General features: G+C 38.4%; 1 protein-coding gene across 3 annotated transcripts in view; it reads left to right on the top strand.

The window, feature by feature from the left end:
* The first annotated feature begins 796 nt into the window (after positions 1–796).
* PRR16 (proline rich 16) overlaps positions 797–18026 on the top strand; it is a 235542-nt gene continuing 218312 nt past the window's right edge. For all 3 annotated transcript variants that reach the window (XM_073878564.1, XM_025860772.2, XM_073878562.1), the window contains exon 1: positions 797–888. The gene's annotated coding sequence lies outside the window, so the exon portion shown is untranslated. The remainder of the gene's footprint in view (positions 889–18026) is intronic.

Genomic DNA, 18026 nt, shown 5'->3' on the forward strand with positions numbered 1-18026 from the left:
ATTTATTTTAAAGAGAAAAATGTGCCAGGTATTTCATTGGGCCTTTTAAGACCTAGGTAAATGACATAATAAACAGGATTCTTAACTTACTGGAGCCGCAGACAAACCAACAAACACAGCAGCTATGTCATTACAGATTACAATGATTATGGAGGGAAGGAGTGGGATGCTGCAAAGGAAGAGCATATGCTGATTGAGACAGGAATTCCAGCGTAAGGTTCCGAGCCGCTGACATGGAAGCTGTTTTAGAGATGGGCTAGCTGGGGCAAACCTTCCCAAAAAGAGGGAAGAATGAATATGAAAGCATTGCTATATGAGGAGCTCTGCGTGGTTGCGCAACTAGAGGAAAGGTACGTATAGCACCATCTTGGTAGCGGGAAAGAATCGGGTAATGCGAAGCCAGAGAGGGTGTAAAGGACTCTGAGAGCAGGAGCTACATCCTGTATTGCTCACTATTGCATCTCCAGACTCCATTCTGCCAAATGAATGAACGAATTAATGAAAGTAGGAATGAGGTGACCAAAAGGGAAAGGAGGTGCCCACAGGTTAGGAAGAAAACCATTTGGTGGAACAGAAGCAGAACGATTTCCAGGAAGAAAAGGGTTTCCTCTGTTGCTGCTAAGAAGTGAAGTGAGGTAACCTGGAAGTACCCCCTGGTTTTCATAGCACTGAGGTCACTAGTAACTGTCGTGGGAGTGGTTTCTTTGGGCATGGGACACGGCAGTCAGATTTGATTAGGCTGTTAGGGATAGTAGTGGAGAACATGGAAATAGGAGGCATTATAATTCTTTTTTTTAGAAGCTGAAGGGAGTCTTGTGCTGGAAGAAAAGAGACACAAGAGCCTTTGAATGCTGTAGGATATGATCCAACTAAAAACAGAATGCTGAGGTAGGAGGGCATGACCTACTAGGGGAATTGGTGTGCTGAAGAATTGCTGAACAATAATGCATTTTATATTTTGGGTTTTATTTTTAATACCCAGTTACCTCATTTCCAGCTTCGCCTTTTTATACTGAAGATACCTAATCTTTTTAATTCATTCTTCTATAGATGCATCCCTAAACTAATCTCTTCTATTGTTCTTTTCTGCATCTTTTCTAGATAGAGTTAGTCCTGAACATTATTATAAAGCTTATGAAAGGGTAGCATCAGATTTTCTATTTTTATATGATAATGTCCAATATTTTATTAGAATTTTACCCATAGAGTTCGATCCTGTTCCTGAAATTACAGTAAAATCAGAATAAAAAGGAAGCAAGGCAGAGGGCCCCTGCAGATCGATGACATCTTCCCTTGAAAAGAACTTGGGTTGAACCTGAACCCAGTTCAAGTTGGTCCCATACTCTCAACAACTGAAACATTTAGTATTTTACTACATGTAGTGTATTAACTTTGGGTCTCCTTTGATTTGGGTAACTATTTCATCATTTCAGTTTCTTATTGTTCTCCTCAACTGAACATCTTCTGCGAGTTGTCATGGATGTGTTACATTTGAAAATTAGTCATAAACTATAAAATGTCTAAGTGAAAATGGAAATCCTGTGTTCAAAACCTTGAAGGTCTTATTTCTCCACTGGGAGTTTTGTGTCTTCCTACCCTTGCCCCGCCCAAATTCTTAACGATTGTTCTGATTACACTTCTGCTTAATTTCTTCTAAATTGAATGATGGCAAACTTTTTTTTTCCTGCATGATATCATAGATCATGTTTCCCGGGACATGGGGACTGGTCTACAAGAGCTTATTGGGAAGTGCCTCTGGAAACACCTATCCAGGTAGAGCAGAAGCAGGATCAGGCAGAGGGAGAAGTTGAAAGGGACTGTCTTTGCAGCAGTGGGTTCACCCAGTTCCATTGGAAGCGCTGAACTTGCTGTAGCCCTTCACAGAGATCTGATGTGAGGCCAGAGCCTTTGTTACCCACACATTGGCCAGGTCTCGAGTAGAGGGTGCTTCCAAGAGGGAATGCCACCTTGGGTGGGAGAGCTCCTTTGGTTTAGGGCAATTCCTGGAAAGGACTCAGCTGTAAATTGTCAGCAGGTATTCTGGGGGTATTATGCTTCTATTCTGAATGGGAGATTGTAGGTAGACAGCATCCAGAATTAAATTTACAATTTTAGTGAGGGGAAGAAGGAGAAAAAAATGCAATAACTAAGAAATGAGTTGAAGGACAGAGGAAACAGAAATAACAGGTTGTCTAAAAGAGACTTCATTTTCTGTCTTCAAAGTATGTTAAGGTCTTATCTAAAATCTGTCTGGGCTGGCATCATTCACTTTTCCTGGAATAATCAGAGAACGTCTTTAGTTTTTGTTATTCTGTAGATTTCTGGATTTGTTGTTGTTATCACTATAGCTCAAATGGAATGTGCCTCCTTTGTTTTTACGTGACACACATGCGTGTGCACTCACATACACACAGCCTAGACCGCAAACACAAATTACAGTGCCTGTCTTTATGGGACTCATTTTTGTGGTAAAATGTTGAGCTTGTTATCTGCCTTTCAACTTAATGTAGAATCAGAAAGCATGAATCCCAGCCTCTCTTATTCCAACTTAACTTTAAAAAGAGTGATTTGGACAATTTGCTTTTAAGTCTTTGGTTTATTTGTTTCTTTTTCATAGAGGTGGACTTTATAGCTTGTGCATTTCTAGAAAATAATGCATCTTACCATTTCATTTATTTATGGCTGTGATCTAATTAACTGTTAGCTCTGTGATGGGGTGATAAAAATATATGGAAATTTTTTAGGTGTATTTGCCTCTATAATTGATATATTTCAACGGAGTAACTCAGTTATAGAATGTAGTACTGATGTGTTTGTTTGATAGTGTTATTAATGTGCATTTACCAATGGGGCAAATGCTGTTTTGAATTGAATACATGAACTTTGCATAGCACAGACATATGTAATAAATTCATTTGTATTTCGGAATATTATAGTTATCCACCATTTAGTATTGATGTCAGTGAATATGGCTTATTTACTTCATTCTGTTTAATTTCTTTTAATTCACAGCAACATTTATTGAACATAAAAATCATTAATATTTTATGAGTTAACATTGATTTTCAATTGATTTTTTTTCTGAGGGCTTTATAATTTGCTACAGTTATTACCCCCTACAGTTAGTGCTTTATCACTGCTTGAATTTATATGCATTTTAAATTAGCATAACACGTATTTTCTGACGGAAATCACCCTTAGTCAACATTTTCAGAGTAGTGAGTGTGTATTTTTCATGTATTCATTTATTGGTTATGTTTTAACCCAACTTGTACCACCAAGATTTGAGGTAATATTAAAAATGCTATCTCCTTGGGACTCCTGGGTGGCTCAGTCATTTGAGCTTCCAACTCTTGATTTTGGCTCAGGTCATGATCTCAGGGTCATGAGATCAAGCCCCGCATCTAGCTCCATGCTAAGTGTGGTGCCTGCCTAAGATTCTCTCTCTCCCTCTCCCTCTGCCCCTTCCCTGCATGCGTGCACTCTCTCTCTCTCTCTAAAAAAAAAAAAAAAAAAAAAAAGACAAAAAATGCTATTTCCTAAAGGTGGGATAAAGAGGAAATAGATCATTAAATCCAAGAGAAAGATAAATAAATAATAACTGAAAATCATTGAAAAGAATATTAATATGTAGACCACAAAGGTCAAAGTGTTCCTGAAATTGAGTTTCCAGCTTGGTTCTGACTTTTTCAGAAGTCAAAATAGAATGACTCAATTGCTTAGTTATATAGATTCACTGTTAGAGAAAGTGATAGCATTATTTTCAACTTGCAGATAAGGAAACTGAGACACAGACATTTATGTCACCTGCTAATGTAATATATCCAGTGTGACTAAGGATTCCAGTAGTTAAGCTGACTTCTGTGCCAAATTGTTACTTTACCTTTCTCTATGGAATAGTTGTTGATATCCACCCCCAAAAAATCTCTGCAGAAAACATAGTACCAGAATCTAGAGTTGGTTGTTGTTGAATTACTGTTCTGAAAAAGTCTTATAAGGATAATTAGTGTGTCTTTATTTATATTTCTTCCTTAGTGAAGACATCACATGTCTCATGAGCAAGCTACAGAATTAAGTGAGGGTGAACGAATTTTGGTGCTTCGGAAGATCCATATCACATTTGGTTTTCACTGGTATCCAAACTGTGAGGCTGAACATCTGAAATGGCTGATGTTTAACCATTTTTAACCTACAGAATGGCAGTTCCACATGGTTTAAGCTAATATTGAAAATGATATCTCAAAGATTTGATAATATTGAAATGTGTCATTTGTCAGTAGGATAATGTGTAGACTTCCTCTAAAAGATTCTCTAATTCTGTTTTACCAGTCTGTAAGTCTTCCTGAAAATATTCTGTATTATCATTTATACAAGGCAACCTGTCATGGTAAGTCACTGTTTCTTACTAGACTTAATTTCCTCATTTCTAACGTGGACTTCCTGAGATAAGAAAATAAATGTGTTTAACATTGTTTGTTTACTGCAAAGTGATCGGTACGTGTGAGAGGGCTCCATTATATATCGAAATATACTAAATCAGGTTGTCTTCACATTCACCACACTCTCCTCTCTTTGCGAGCTTAAGGACTCACGCTCAACCACACGGCCCTGTTATAGCTCCCTACTTCTGCCACTTCTTCCGTATCTAGACTGAACCTTAATAAATTAAATACAAATTGTAACTCCACCATTCCTTCCCCCTTTTAATTTATGCTCCCTTGCTGTACTTTAAGAATCTTTATAAACCATCTTAATTTCTTTCTGGAACATGACCAATTATAAATAAATACATTTATTAAGTAGATGTACCACTTCAAACTCTTCAGTTCCGTGGGCCACTATGAATATGCAGTAGTGACCTAATTTAAGAATATGATTTTCCTTAGCAGCGACGACTGTACCTCATTATTTTAGTAACTACTGGGCAGAAACTTCTGCTAGGTATTGTGAGGGCTGTTGTCTTGCTAAATCTGCACCCATCAGGGAGTAGACAAAATGGGCACAGAGAAAGCAGCTGCGTGTCATTGCTTATAGGTCATTAATGCACTTTGAGAAATAAGCCTTGACAAAGGCTCACCATGCAGTTCAAATGGTCACATTGGTGCAAGAGATGTGAGGCATAAGCTTTTTTTTCTTTTTTAAATGAGGCAATGGATGATTTATTAGGTAATGATAAGCTTTGCTCCCTGTTTGAAGAATTTCAAGTGTTTAAAAAGGAGAAACAACATTTTTGGACAAGCGTTTCCCCCTGCAATAACATGATAGATTAAGATAGATCTGAAGAGAAATCTGATTTAATTCATTCTCCAGATGGATGGCACTGGAGGACAGTCAGGTCTCCATTTCCAGACCTACTCTTTCTGTTTGGAGTGGGGAGGTCATCCAGGGAATGAACTGTGCAGAAAGTGTTATGTAATTCCCAGAGCCTTTGTGGGCCTGGATAATAACATTAAATCCAATGGTCATCTTCTTGTCACTAATCTGAGCCTAGCAGATTTTCTCTACTTCACACACCAGGTCCTGCCCAGGCCCACCGTTCCCAATGAGAGCACAAATCAGGCCACCCCAGTCCTTTGTTACTCCTCAGTGCATTTATACAACTCCTTTCAGATCTGCATGTCTTCCAAAAGCATTTATGTTATTCAAATATAATTACATGCCTATCTTTCCCTTTTTGACTTTTGAAATACATTTCTGTGCCTTACGTATTTGCTCCTACGATGACCAGTCCAGGAAATAACATGAATTATCACAGCTGTCCTTCATTTATTCATCTCTCAGTGTGCATATCGCAAGCTCCATTGTGCATTAAGCCCTGGGTCGGGCACGTCTTTGGAAATACGGCCACTGCTGCCTATACCCGTTTAGCTCCCTACCAGAGGTTAGTGGTCATAAAATAGTACAATCTGTAAGTGCACTAATTGGTTAAATCACACATCCTTAAAAACTTAGAACCATCTGATCTCAGCAAAATCACAGCAACGTAACAGATGAAAGAATATGTAGTAATTGTTTTCCAAGAGTTTACAAGCATTTCCAGACTAACTCTAGGTTTTCAGTGAAATCGTTGTAGCAGGCTGACGTGACTATTGCAGATGAGCCTTTGAGGAAAATCATTAATGTGTGATTTGATTAGCCAGTATCAGAATAATTTGATCATATCGGGCCACCGTTCACATGGCATTCTTGTCTGCATCATGTCACTATACAGATGAATTTTAGAGCCCTAAAATCATGGGAACATAGAGTTGGAAGAAACCTGAGTAATCATCAAAGCAACAATTGTAACCAAATCGTAAACTCCTGGTTAATGTGAAATGAAGCCAGTGTCCCTCAGTGAGTTAAAGGTTGAAGTGGATTGTTAATCCATCCAGGTTTCCCTACTGCCAACACATTTCCTTTCCTGATTACTTCATTTGGACTTCCTGTAACTCTGGATAGGTTTTCACTTAGATGGGTAACGGCTCCCAGGGTTAAAGCTTATTTAGATTAGTACCAAAGTGGAAGATGCAATCAGTCAACTCCCCGAGTGCCCTTGTTCAGAGCTCCTAATTTCAGGAAAGCGAGTCAGGCGTCTTAGCTCTGGCAGACCCAGCTCATTTGCAGTTCTCTCTTGGATCTTTGCCTTTGTCCAGAGTTCCAGGCTGGACTTTGTGATTTAAACGAGGTCAGTGTACCGGAATTCAAAGTAGTGTTGGGACATAGCTATTGCTGCCCTCCTCGATCTCTCTGCCAGTGTGGTGGCTTCTGAAGGGGGGTAGGGTGGTGGGGGGTGGACAGCCGTGACTTGCTATCTATAACACAAGCAGAAGCTGGAGGTGGTCAAAGGAAACTCCCAGAAGAAGGTAAACAAAGGCAGAAACCGTACGTTACTATGACTAAGCTTGGGGACCCCGGAGTCAAAGTCAGCTGGGCCTCAGACTAGCTCCGTGTCTTCTGTAGGCTGGTCAGCCTTCCAGGGCCTCTGTTTTGTAACCTTTAAACAGGAATAATGCCTACCTCATATGGTTTGTGAAGGTCATCAAGTCTAATACTTCAGAAACGTTCAGTCAGTTTTAGTAATAAGTACTGATTTGAAAATGGTAATACTTGTTTTAGCAAGAAAGTGAGGATGGAGGAGCTACCACTTGCAACATTTAGTTAATATGCATTGCAACAAGTGGAAACACAAATATGCGTGTAAATATACAAATATATAGATAGATAAATTTCTGTCTGTCTATCCATATGTAGTTTAACCTGAAAAAAATATATATAGCGAAACGTCTAGAGTTCTTGCAGTAATTAACTACTGTGGAGGTTTTTCCTTTGCATTCCATAGAACATCTCCAGCTGTGTCCTCTTAAAGCAGGGATCAGCAAACCTTTTCTGTGAAGGGCCAGACAGTAACTATTTTAGGCTCTGTGGGCTCAGAGTCCAAATCAAGAATATAATGTAGATGCTTCTACAACACACACATTTCCACAAATTTTATTGATGAAATTCAAAATATAATGAGTACAAGTTTTTGTAATACAGGTCTACTGATGAGAAGTTGAATTTTTTCTTTGGGAGAATCACATTTTCCTTAATCATGGTTATTGCTCCTTATCACCAAGGTGATTGCTAACATTCATTGGTAAAAACCATTCTGAGCTTAATGGGCTGTACAGAAACAGGGGGCAAGCTGGATTTGGCTCTCAGGTTGGATTTAGCTCCCAGGCTGCAGTTTGCTGACCCCAGTCTTAAAAGATTAAGGAAGCAAAAGAGCCATGAGAGATTCTGATCAAATTAACATGTTTGCAAGTAACAGTTTGAGTCGCCTCTGGCTAATTTTGAGTCATGAAGTGAGAAGTACAGCCGTAGTAGTGTCTGGACATATTTAGATGTAGAATGCATTTGGAAACAAAACTTGGGGCTGTGCCACGGGTTCCCTGGTTTCCGGAAGAAGGCTCTAGAATCTGAAACTGAGCATTCTTTCTCTTTTTTACATTTGCCTGAACTTTCTGCTAAGAGGGTAGGACTGGGTTGACACATACCTTCTTATGTGTGTGTTCTCAGATGTTGGGGCCATTTTGACAGAAGGGAGAAAAAAGACATCAAAGGCAGTGTTGAGGGATGCTTGTTTTATTTTCTCTGTTTGAGGAACACAGTAGCCTGGAAGTGAGAACAGACAAGAATAAAAAATTACCTTTCTCCTTTATGCCCAATGTGGAAACAATATGAAGAAATGAAAGGAAATCCACAGGTATTTCACAGAACCCTTTGTTAAATGTTAAAAAAAAATGCCAAATTCAGTTACTTAATGAATATCATTTTAGATAAAAATCAGATAGGAAAGGCATGCAGAAGCCTTAATAGTGATAGAAACCGAGGTCCTTCTGCCGTGCCATGACGAGCATCCTATGCACCTGGCCGGGTAGAGTATTCCTTCCCTGCTGCTGCTGCTGTGGAAAATTATAGAATTTAGGTGTAACAGAGACGTGATGTCAGAAGAAAGAATCCAAATATGACACCAATAGGGACAAAAATACCCAAAGCTTTTTGCCCTAAGTCAGTGCTGTGGAGAGCCAAAAAGGTGATTTCAGAGAACGGACGTTGAGGAGAGCCAGTTCGAGCGTGGTAGAGTTGATGTTGCTCTAAAATGGGCTTCATTTGAGTGCAGCTGAATGGTGATTGCTAGACACACTGTTTTATAGGAAGCAGGGCATCAACCATTTGTGGCGACTTTGCCATACTCTGGGAATGGAGTAGAGGAAAGAGCCTGGGGTGTCGGAGAGCCCATGGGAAAGGAGAAAATGGGAAAACTGTGGGACCTCAGAGGAAATATGAAGAGTCCCCACATCAGTTAGGAATTCTGGCTCAGTGAAGGCATCTGGGTTTCCAGCCAAGCCTTAGAGATCTAATGCAGAACGGGATCCCATCCAATGCATCCATGCAGCATGGGAAGGCAAGAGGTACAAACAGGGTGTGCTGGAGATACCAGGTCCAGAGGCGACTTACACAAAGTTCATTCAAGCAGGGAGTAGGGCCACGTTCTTTCCTCAGAAGTTCGAGCGTGGCAGGAAACTCCTGGAGGCAGGCAGAGGCCGCCTTCTGGAGACAGTTGACAGGTCTTCCCTCCGACTGCCCACATGCTGGATGACAATGGGCATGCTCACGAGGAATCCAGGAAAGTGGATAGTATGGATTACCCCCAAGCCCTGAAGAGTTCTGACGTTCTTCAGAGCCTGGCAAAAACCACAAAGCCTTGTGGAAAGAGGTGAGGTTGACCCTGTGACTCATTTCCCTGGATGATGATCTAGCTTGAATAGAAAAATCATACTTTCACCATTTCACTAAAAAAGTTATTAAATTATTATTTTAGTGTTATTATTCTTATCCTCCCTGAAATGTAATTTAATCTCCACCCAGCAGATGTGAGTTCCTACTATATATTAGAGCAGTCCACTGGATTGATGAAAAACAAAGCTATCGGTGTTCAGTACGGCTGTCCTCCCTACTCTGTTTACTGACAGCCTACTAAGTGTGTGGTGCTGGGCTAGAATGATGAAGATGAATTTGATACGCTTTCTGGAGAGAAGAGCTTTAACAATTATTTATGAGAGTACAGTCGTTATTAATGAAGAGATCCATAAAATTGCTGCAGAAACCTGGAAGAGGTGGTAACTTTTTCAGTTGCTGACAGTGTTTACTTTTAACAGTGGCTTATGGACAACCCAGATCACCTCTCAGATTATATGTGCCCTGAAATGATGCATCATGAGGCCGTATCAGATGCTGCCTTGTTTTTTATTTTTTTTTAATTTTTTAATTTCATTTTTTAAAAAGATTTTATTTATTTGAGAGAGAGAATGAGATAGAGAGAGAGCATGAGGGGGGGAGGGTCAGAGGGAGAAGCAAGACTCCTTGCTGAGCAGGGAGCCCGATGCGGGACTCGATCCCGGGCCTCCCGGATCATGACCTGAGCCGAAGGCAGTCGCTTAAGCAGTTGAGCCACCCAGGTGCCCGCTGCCTTGTTTTTTTAAAAATTATCTGTCTCTAAGACAAAAATCCACATTTTTCTCTTTGAAATTGGCAAGCACCATAAACACCTAACATTAAGTTATGTAAGCAATATTTATCTGTCTGAATTAAGTGCAAAAATTCCTGTTGGGAGTTTACTGTCACAAAGTGCATCAGCTTTCATGGTTTGAGAACTACTCCTGTTCAGATCAGTTTGACACGAGGCGAAATACGACAGAGAAAAATTCTTAAACATTCTCTTGAAAATGAGAAGGGAGGAGAGGATAAACTTTCAGAGTGAATGTGAACCTCAGGATTCAAGCTAAGGTATTTTTAACCCCTTTGTATTGGTTTGCACTAAAATAGAATAATTGTCAAAGGATCTAGTTACCATGGTGATAACATCTTTTAAGAGCACATAACGAGATAAAAATCACTAAATTGTAATACCAGAAAATATTGCGCACAATATTATAGGCTTGCTTTCTTTTTAATATTAACTTTTTAAACTAAATACAAATAATACAAAATTGAGTTTTCTGTGCTTGGATGAAATGGGAAGAAAAGAAAACATTATACATCATGACATATTTATTTTGTTTTTTAAGGAAGCTTACATTTCTGAAAATATTTTTTCCTGTCGTATGTCAAGCATATATGTGTGTGTGGGGGGGTGCGTGGTTTGTTTCTTAACTTAAAAACTGCATGGAAAGCAGTTAGTACAATGCCTGCTCCAGAGTAAGCCCTAGGTATCTGTGAACCATGGTAATTCTCTGCTGCCTGTGTTTTCTTTTTCTTCTGACTTCTCCTGTCTGCCTTTTTTCCTTCCTTCACTTTCATTGTGTCTCCCTATACTTTCTCTCTTGTAATTCCTCTCTGTTTCTTCATTCCTTTCTCCTTTGTGTTCCTTTTTTCTTTTCCTCCCATTTTTCTTAACTAATAATAATTTTTTAAAGATTAAGCAGTGAGACCATCAGAAGACTAGTTCTAGGATAACCCTATGGTTATATCTGACATATATATATGTGCCTTGTGGCAAGGTTGAGAAGCGTTTGATTTTGGATGAGGTGAGGTGCAGGGGATGTGGGGCAGTGGCATATGAGAAATGGAGTTTGAAAGTAGGGGAAAGGAACAACCTTAGAGGAGGAGGAATTTGAATAATGAGGGAGAGTCTCCTTGGCAGGACTCAAGATGGAAGTTTTTGTTTTCCCATCTGAGCCAGAGCACTTCATAGAATCCATATACTAAAATAGTAGAAGGTTTTAGCAAACATTCTGCACATTGAAATCTCAGTTAGAATTTTACCTACATAATTCCATGCAGTGCATAGCTTAGTGCAACAGAAGATAGAAACAGAAATAGACATACATTTGGTGAAAAATAATTGAAGGTTAACAGAAATGCACAGATAGCTTCCTCCTTCTACTCGATCAAACATTCTCATTGCTCAGCTCCATTTTCTCTGTATCCCCAGTACACTGGCTAGAATAACTAGGAGGTTTAAAAACTCAGAGTTCAAGTTTTCTATTCCCTTTGAAAGGAAGGAAGACTATCAGGTAAGAACCTTCCTTGAATATGAGCACCTTTTCATATTGAGTGGTGGTAGTTTGATGGCAAATGATAGGTTGCCATATTTGATCTCAATTTCATTATGGAAGTAGTTGTTCAGAGGGAGGGTTTTAGACCATTAAGAGAATACTTTTAGGGGGCTCCTTGGCTTCTTCCTCCCCCTGCAAGACTCCAGGGAGCTTGGACCATTATGACCAGACTGCAGTATGGGGGATGGGCTGTAGTGAGTGAGGTGGAGGTCTTGCATAGCAGACAGAGGTCTAGAAGAACATGCCTGCTGTGAAGCTTTCCATTCCTAACATCAATCATTCCCAAATACAGTAAATGAGTCACTGAACATTGTGTGCTCACTAGCAGGTCATTCCCATATCGGCTTCACTTGGAGTATTTTCCTCTATGAAGTAGTTTGAATCTTTTGATTTATGCCCTCTTGTTTGTATATTTATTCAGGCAGCTTGCTTACTGCCACTGTCTGAATAATGCTTCACAACTCTCTAAACTGACACTCATTTGGTAAAGAACCCAAGAGAACATGCAAAAAAAGTAGTGGCGGGGCACCTGGGTGGCTCAGTCAGTTAAGTGTCTGCCTCCCACTCAGGTCATGATCCCAGGGTTCTGGGATTGAGTCCTGCATCAGGCTCCCTACTCAATGGGGAGCCTGCTTCTCCCTCTCCCTTTTGTTGCTCCCCCTGCTTGTGCTTTCTCTTTGTCAAATAAGTAAATAAAATCTTTAAAAAAAAAAAGTAGTATCTTCTGGGCATAATGCAAAATTAAAAATATTCAATTATGCATACATATTTAAATATGTAAATATGCTGCAAAACATAATTAATTTATTGCTGTGACTGCTGAGCCACTGTACAGTAAGTTGATGAGACAATAATGTAAGAGTTGTTAACTGGCTTCTAATGAGTTGAAGACATCCGTAGTCAAACTTCTTAACAGTGAGCTAATTGAAGAGCTAATTATAAAAAAAATCTATTAGAAGTTCCTTTTTGAGTATCCTTGTGTTCTCTTGTATTTTGAAAAAGTAAGCATGGAGCGAATTTTATATTAACAGAAAAGATGAGAATAAAATTTATATGATTGTGTAATATATATACTACAAATCATAAAATCCTATTGGTTGGGATCCAGAAGCACTGTCTTAACCCAGTCTCCTCACTCTGGGCAAGATTACACATAACTCATTGTAATTATGTGGATATGTCATTTTGGGTAAAGATAATACACCATTGTTTGGAAATATTTTCTGTGTTTATTACTTATATGTAAGTTCTTCAGAAAAGCTATCCACAGTTCCTTTGAAGTACATTTCTGGCTTTTTATGGGTGTAATAAAATGAATTAGAAGATTCTTTGTTAAATCTTATATGAGATCAGACTTTATAGGAATGGTGAATAATGCTGGTTTACTCTGGTGCTGAGAGTTCTTATATATTCATCATCCAAGTTATTGTACCTCAAAGGTTAAAAACATGATAATATATAACATTATATTCCAGGAACTTAGAAGAAATATAATATATTCAGTATTATCTTTCAAGAATGTTAGATTTTATTTTTTATAAGGAAATACATATAGGCTTTTAGGCGAACTCTTACTTTCTATAAGAACTAACTTCTAATTTTATAAGAATTTTTTGGACAAAAATACACATACTAGAGAAATGACACACAAGCAAAAACCTACTCCAGAGCCCAGTCTCCAGGAAAAAAGTTATTGTTGTATTTTGCGAATGTTGTTCCCAAAACTTTTTCTGCATAAAAATAAAATGTATAGAATGAGTGGGCTGGGGTGATGTCACCCTGATGTTTTCAGTGTTTCCAGGTCATTCTAACTCAGAGCATTGTCCCTTAGGTCTCAAGCAGATTGTTGCTTTCCTGATTTTTTACTTACCTCCATCTTTGGCTGTCTACCTTAGGGGCCTCCTGCCACTGGAACCTAGGGTCCTGGATAGAAGTCACTAGACCAGTATGAGACCAAGGATTTACTATTCCTGCCCATTTGGAGTAATCTACTGGATTTCTGTGCAGTAATCTTTACATATATTCCCTTCATCCACCTGTATACAACCCCAAGGCATCAAATTTAGTAATTCCAAAAACAACCTAATCATCTATACCCCCTACTAGGTTTTCTCTTATTTTCCATTTAATTTAATTCAACAACTATTTATTGAGTGCCCGTTATGTGCTGGGCATTATTGCGGGGACTTGAGTATATATTAATGAATGAAGCAAAGATCCTTGCTCTGTTGGAGCTTAAGTTTTAAAAGGGGAGATGGGCATCAAACAATAGACATAATAAATTAATAAGTTGTATAATATATTAGAAAGTGATGAATTCTGTGGCAAAAGAAGGAAATGGCATCAGAAAAGCAGTGAGAGCCTGGCCATTGGGTATCATCATCCACGTCTCTGAGTGAAATCACGGACCGATGTGGATGGTTGAGCAGAGGCGCACATGATCCGAGTGATGTTTTTAAAAGATCGTCCTAGTGTTTGTGTTGAGAACAGCCAAACTGGAACTATAAATCTGGGTGCTGTTGGCAAACAGGTGGTAGTTAAAACCATGAAAACTGATGGAATCACTAAGTAAGTGATACAAAGAAGAGGGTCTAGGACTGAGTCCAGAGGCACTCAGCATTAGAATGAGCGCCTGCCTCCCACACATCCATTGTCTGGTATTTCTGAATATTTTTTATTGTGTATTTGTATTCTTATTCATTAAACTAAAATATTCCTTCTTTGAGTACATACATATATCATACTTATAAATGTGCTACTCACAGCATCTAAGAGAGATGGTTAAGGTAAAGTCAAGCCCAGCTGTCATTGACTATTTTGCCCTTAAAATACTCTATTCTATCTTTTTTTTGTATGTATCATTTTATAGGTGGAATTTTGTATCTGACTCTTTGTACTTAAAATATATTATATCTCACCTTTCTATTTCTCACTTTTTTTTCCCCCCTACACGCTCAATACAAATGGGTCCATCATTCTGTTTTCAGTGTGTTTCCAAAGATTATCTTAAAATAGAGTTTTTCAACCCTGGCATGTTTGTTGCTTTTATTTAATTAGATGTAAGCCCCAACTGGTCAAGTTATAAAGGAGAGAAATACAGTTTTTTAAACACGCCATTATGAGGATGTATAGTATGAAAAATTCTTGCATGAAAAGTTTTGATTTTATTGGCAGTTGAACTCTTTTGTGGTTCTAGAAATAACCTTGTAAATGAACCAAATTTTTTATCAGAACTTTGTAGGGCATAATTATTTTTGAAGGTTTATATTGTGTTGAGTAATTGAGTAACAGACATGGATCTAAAGGATGTTATGAACCAGATTGTAATGAATTTGGAATTCAAAGTGATTGTTTCTATTTATTTTACATTGCATTTGTTTTATTTGTGTGTCAGACACGTGGGTACATTTTATCTCCATGTGTGTATAATGTGCATAGATTAAAGCCCCATGGAGTGCCATATCTGTTACTTTGTTCGTCTTTTCACAATCCAGAGTAACATTGCAGATCTCTCTTTGTAAGATGGTTGTATAAAACCTTTTTTTGTTTTGAAAGAACTTCGGTCACAGAGAATTTGCCCAACTGGTACTCACAAACTCTTGTGTACCCAGATTCCCCAATTCTTAACATTTTACCATACTTGGTTTATTATTCTCTTTCTCTTACCTTGTAAGTGTTTTCTGAAATCATTGAGAGTAATTTACATACATGATGCCCCTTATTTCTAAATATCTTGTGATTATTTCTAATAAAACAAGGATGTTCACGTAAGAAACCATAGTACAGTTCTCAAGATGAAGAAATTAACTTATACATAACTTATTATATAACTTATACAGTGCTATTATCTAGCCTGTAGCCCTTTGTCACCTTTCACCCAGTTGTCCCATGCTTAGTCTCTAACCAGAATGGGTCATTTACTTTTATTAAGTGATGTACCATTGTTTATAAAGTATCACATCATCCGTTGCTGATGTTTAGTTATAAACTTGTGACAGTTGGGAGGCACCTGGGTGGCTCAGTCAGTTAAGCATCCGACTCTTGATTTAGGCTCAGGTCATGATCTCAGGGTTGTGAGATTGAGCTCCATGCTGGGAGTGGAGCCAGCTTAAGATTCTCTCTCTCTCCCTTTCCCTCTGCCCCTCCTCACCCCTCTCTCCCTCTCTAGGAAAAAAAAAGAAGTTGTGGCAATGGGCAAAAACAGATGACTTTGTGTGTATGACCTTCGTGTGATCAGGAGAGAATTTTGTTTGTATCTCCTTAGTGGCCTGTTGGTTTAATGTCAGTGATGCACTGATCCCCCTTAATACTGGTTGTGGTCACTTCCTTTTTAGTGGCATAGTATCACACATACTTTATATTATACAATGTACTTTACAAAGTCACTTTATTTTTCCGGTTAAATATCTGAGTATCTTATTCAGAGGGTTGTATGAATATAGATGTCTTCCTTGTTAGAAAAAAATTTTCTGTAAATAAGTATACATGGGCACTGTTTAGTTTGATCAAAACACACATGAATCAATGGAAAGAAAGATACTCATGTAAAAGGATGTGATTTTGATGTGTGTGCAATGTGTTTATGTTTACATCTTTTTTGGATCTACGTCTGTCCTTACTGGTCACTGATGAATTAAGTTATAATGCTGGGACTAGCTGTTGTCTGCCTCCTATCAACCAGGATATTGCCCTTATCTGTTAAGACTGAGTTAGGTGATTGGTTTTCTACTTGTGTTCCTTAGCACCACAGTATGCTTCAAGAAGAAATAATTATTTGATTCAAATTTAATTTTAAGAAATTAATCACTTGAAAGCTCTAGGATAACATACATTTATTAATTAACAAGTTTAAATGTGCTGAAGATCACCAAGGTATTTAATTTGTTTTACCAAATGGATTCTTGAAATAAAAATTTCCCTACTCCCTCTGGGCATATATTTGGCACTTCTGGAAAATGTGTTACTGACTAGAAGGGTACGGTGTTATCCTTGTTTCACTTGCGATCATATCAAATTTCTCAATTCCTGTAGCATACGCATTGCATATCAGGCAAAACTCAGAGGCTGCTCTAGCAAATATTATACAAGTATTACCCATTCCATCCTAAGAACTCCATTTTATCCGTGATGTTAGTGGATATTATTAAATTAGAAGGTCCCCTCACCCCACCCCAGCTGTTACAAAACAGCCTGAGCTGATTTTGGCCAAGGTAAGATCAGAGTTTAGTTTCATCACTGACCCTTTAACTATAGTTACATGCAAGTGGCCGCACTTAAAAACTCCGCCTGAAATGAATTGTTTTGGAACTTTTGTATGATTTTTAACCATAAGTGGTTGCCTATACATCTCAGATCTTTTTCAAAAATGGTATTTTTAATATAGCATAATTTTGAAGTATACTTTAAAGCATACTTTCTGCTAAAAAACGAGATTACTACTGACTGAGTTGTCTGTTCATTGACTCCATCCATGTGGAATATTTACTATTTAGGAAATGCAAGAAAGCGATTATTAATGTTCCATTTCCAATCAGAACAAGAAATTTCTACTACCCCTCTTTCAGGCTACTGAATTAGTTTAATTGATGAATAGTCTGAGATTTTAAGAGGAGCTCTTGATAAACATGGTAATTTCAGCCCTATTTCTATGTGAATTAGGATTTTGTCGCTCCTCTGCAACTAAAATGAAATCCCCAAGTAATTTGTTTATGAAAGGAGCTGTCATATATCAACCTCAACTGCAAGATTTTGTGTTGTTAAATATACATCACTTCGGTTTATTGGGTATACATATGACAATTTTGAACTTGTAAACATTAATATATACTATTAAAATGCCATTTTCGTGGAGATTTAATGGATTGAATAGTCTTCCACTGCTAAAAGTATGATAACCCTTTAGTGATTTAAATTCCTCATGAAAAAAAAAAAGAAGGTACAGATCCATAGGGTGCTTTTGAAAACAGAAAGGATTCTCAGCCTTTGCATTAATGTGTTTCAGTTGCAGATACAAAAGGAAAGTTGTCCTTGCTTCCAGCCTTTTCTCAAAGCTCCCAAATAATCTGGTTCCTCTGAGATCTCAGTCTCCGAGAGACCTCACTGTTCTATTCCCAGGGGTTCTAGCCATTCTTGGAGCCCTTTGAATTTGTACCACCTGTTTAGAGAGAAAGGCTTGGCTGCTGACTTAGCATTTGTAATGGGAGTTTGTTCCCTGGAGGAAGATGGAGAAAAAGTGGGTGAAGTGAAATAGAGAGAAAGAAAATTGGTATGAAGGAAGACGACTAAATCAGGAGCAGTTGACCCCAAGGGCAGGAAAAGCTTCTCCCCACCACCCCAATACATGGGCTTCTGAGAAAACAGGAAAGACCAGCTCAGTATGGTTTTTAGGATTTTGTGCAATTTCTGGCAGGCTGCTTCGAGGCTATTTCTACAACATGAAGGGAA

The sequence above is a fragment of the Callorhinus ursinus genome, unplaced genomic scaffold (genome assembly GCF_003265705.2).
Source record: "Callorhinus ursinus isolate GAN/ISIS: 27379988/994484 unplaced genomic scaffold, GSC_fseal_2.0 scaffold30, whole genome shotgun sequence".
Taxonomy (NCBI): Eukaryota; Metazoa; Chordata; class Mammalia; order Carnivora; family Otariidae; genus Callorhinus; species Callorhinus ursinus.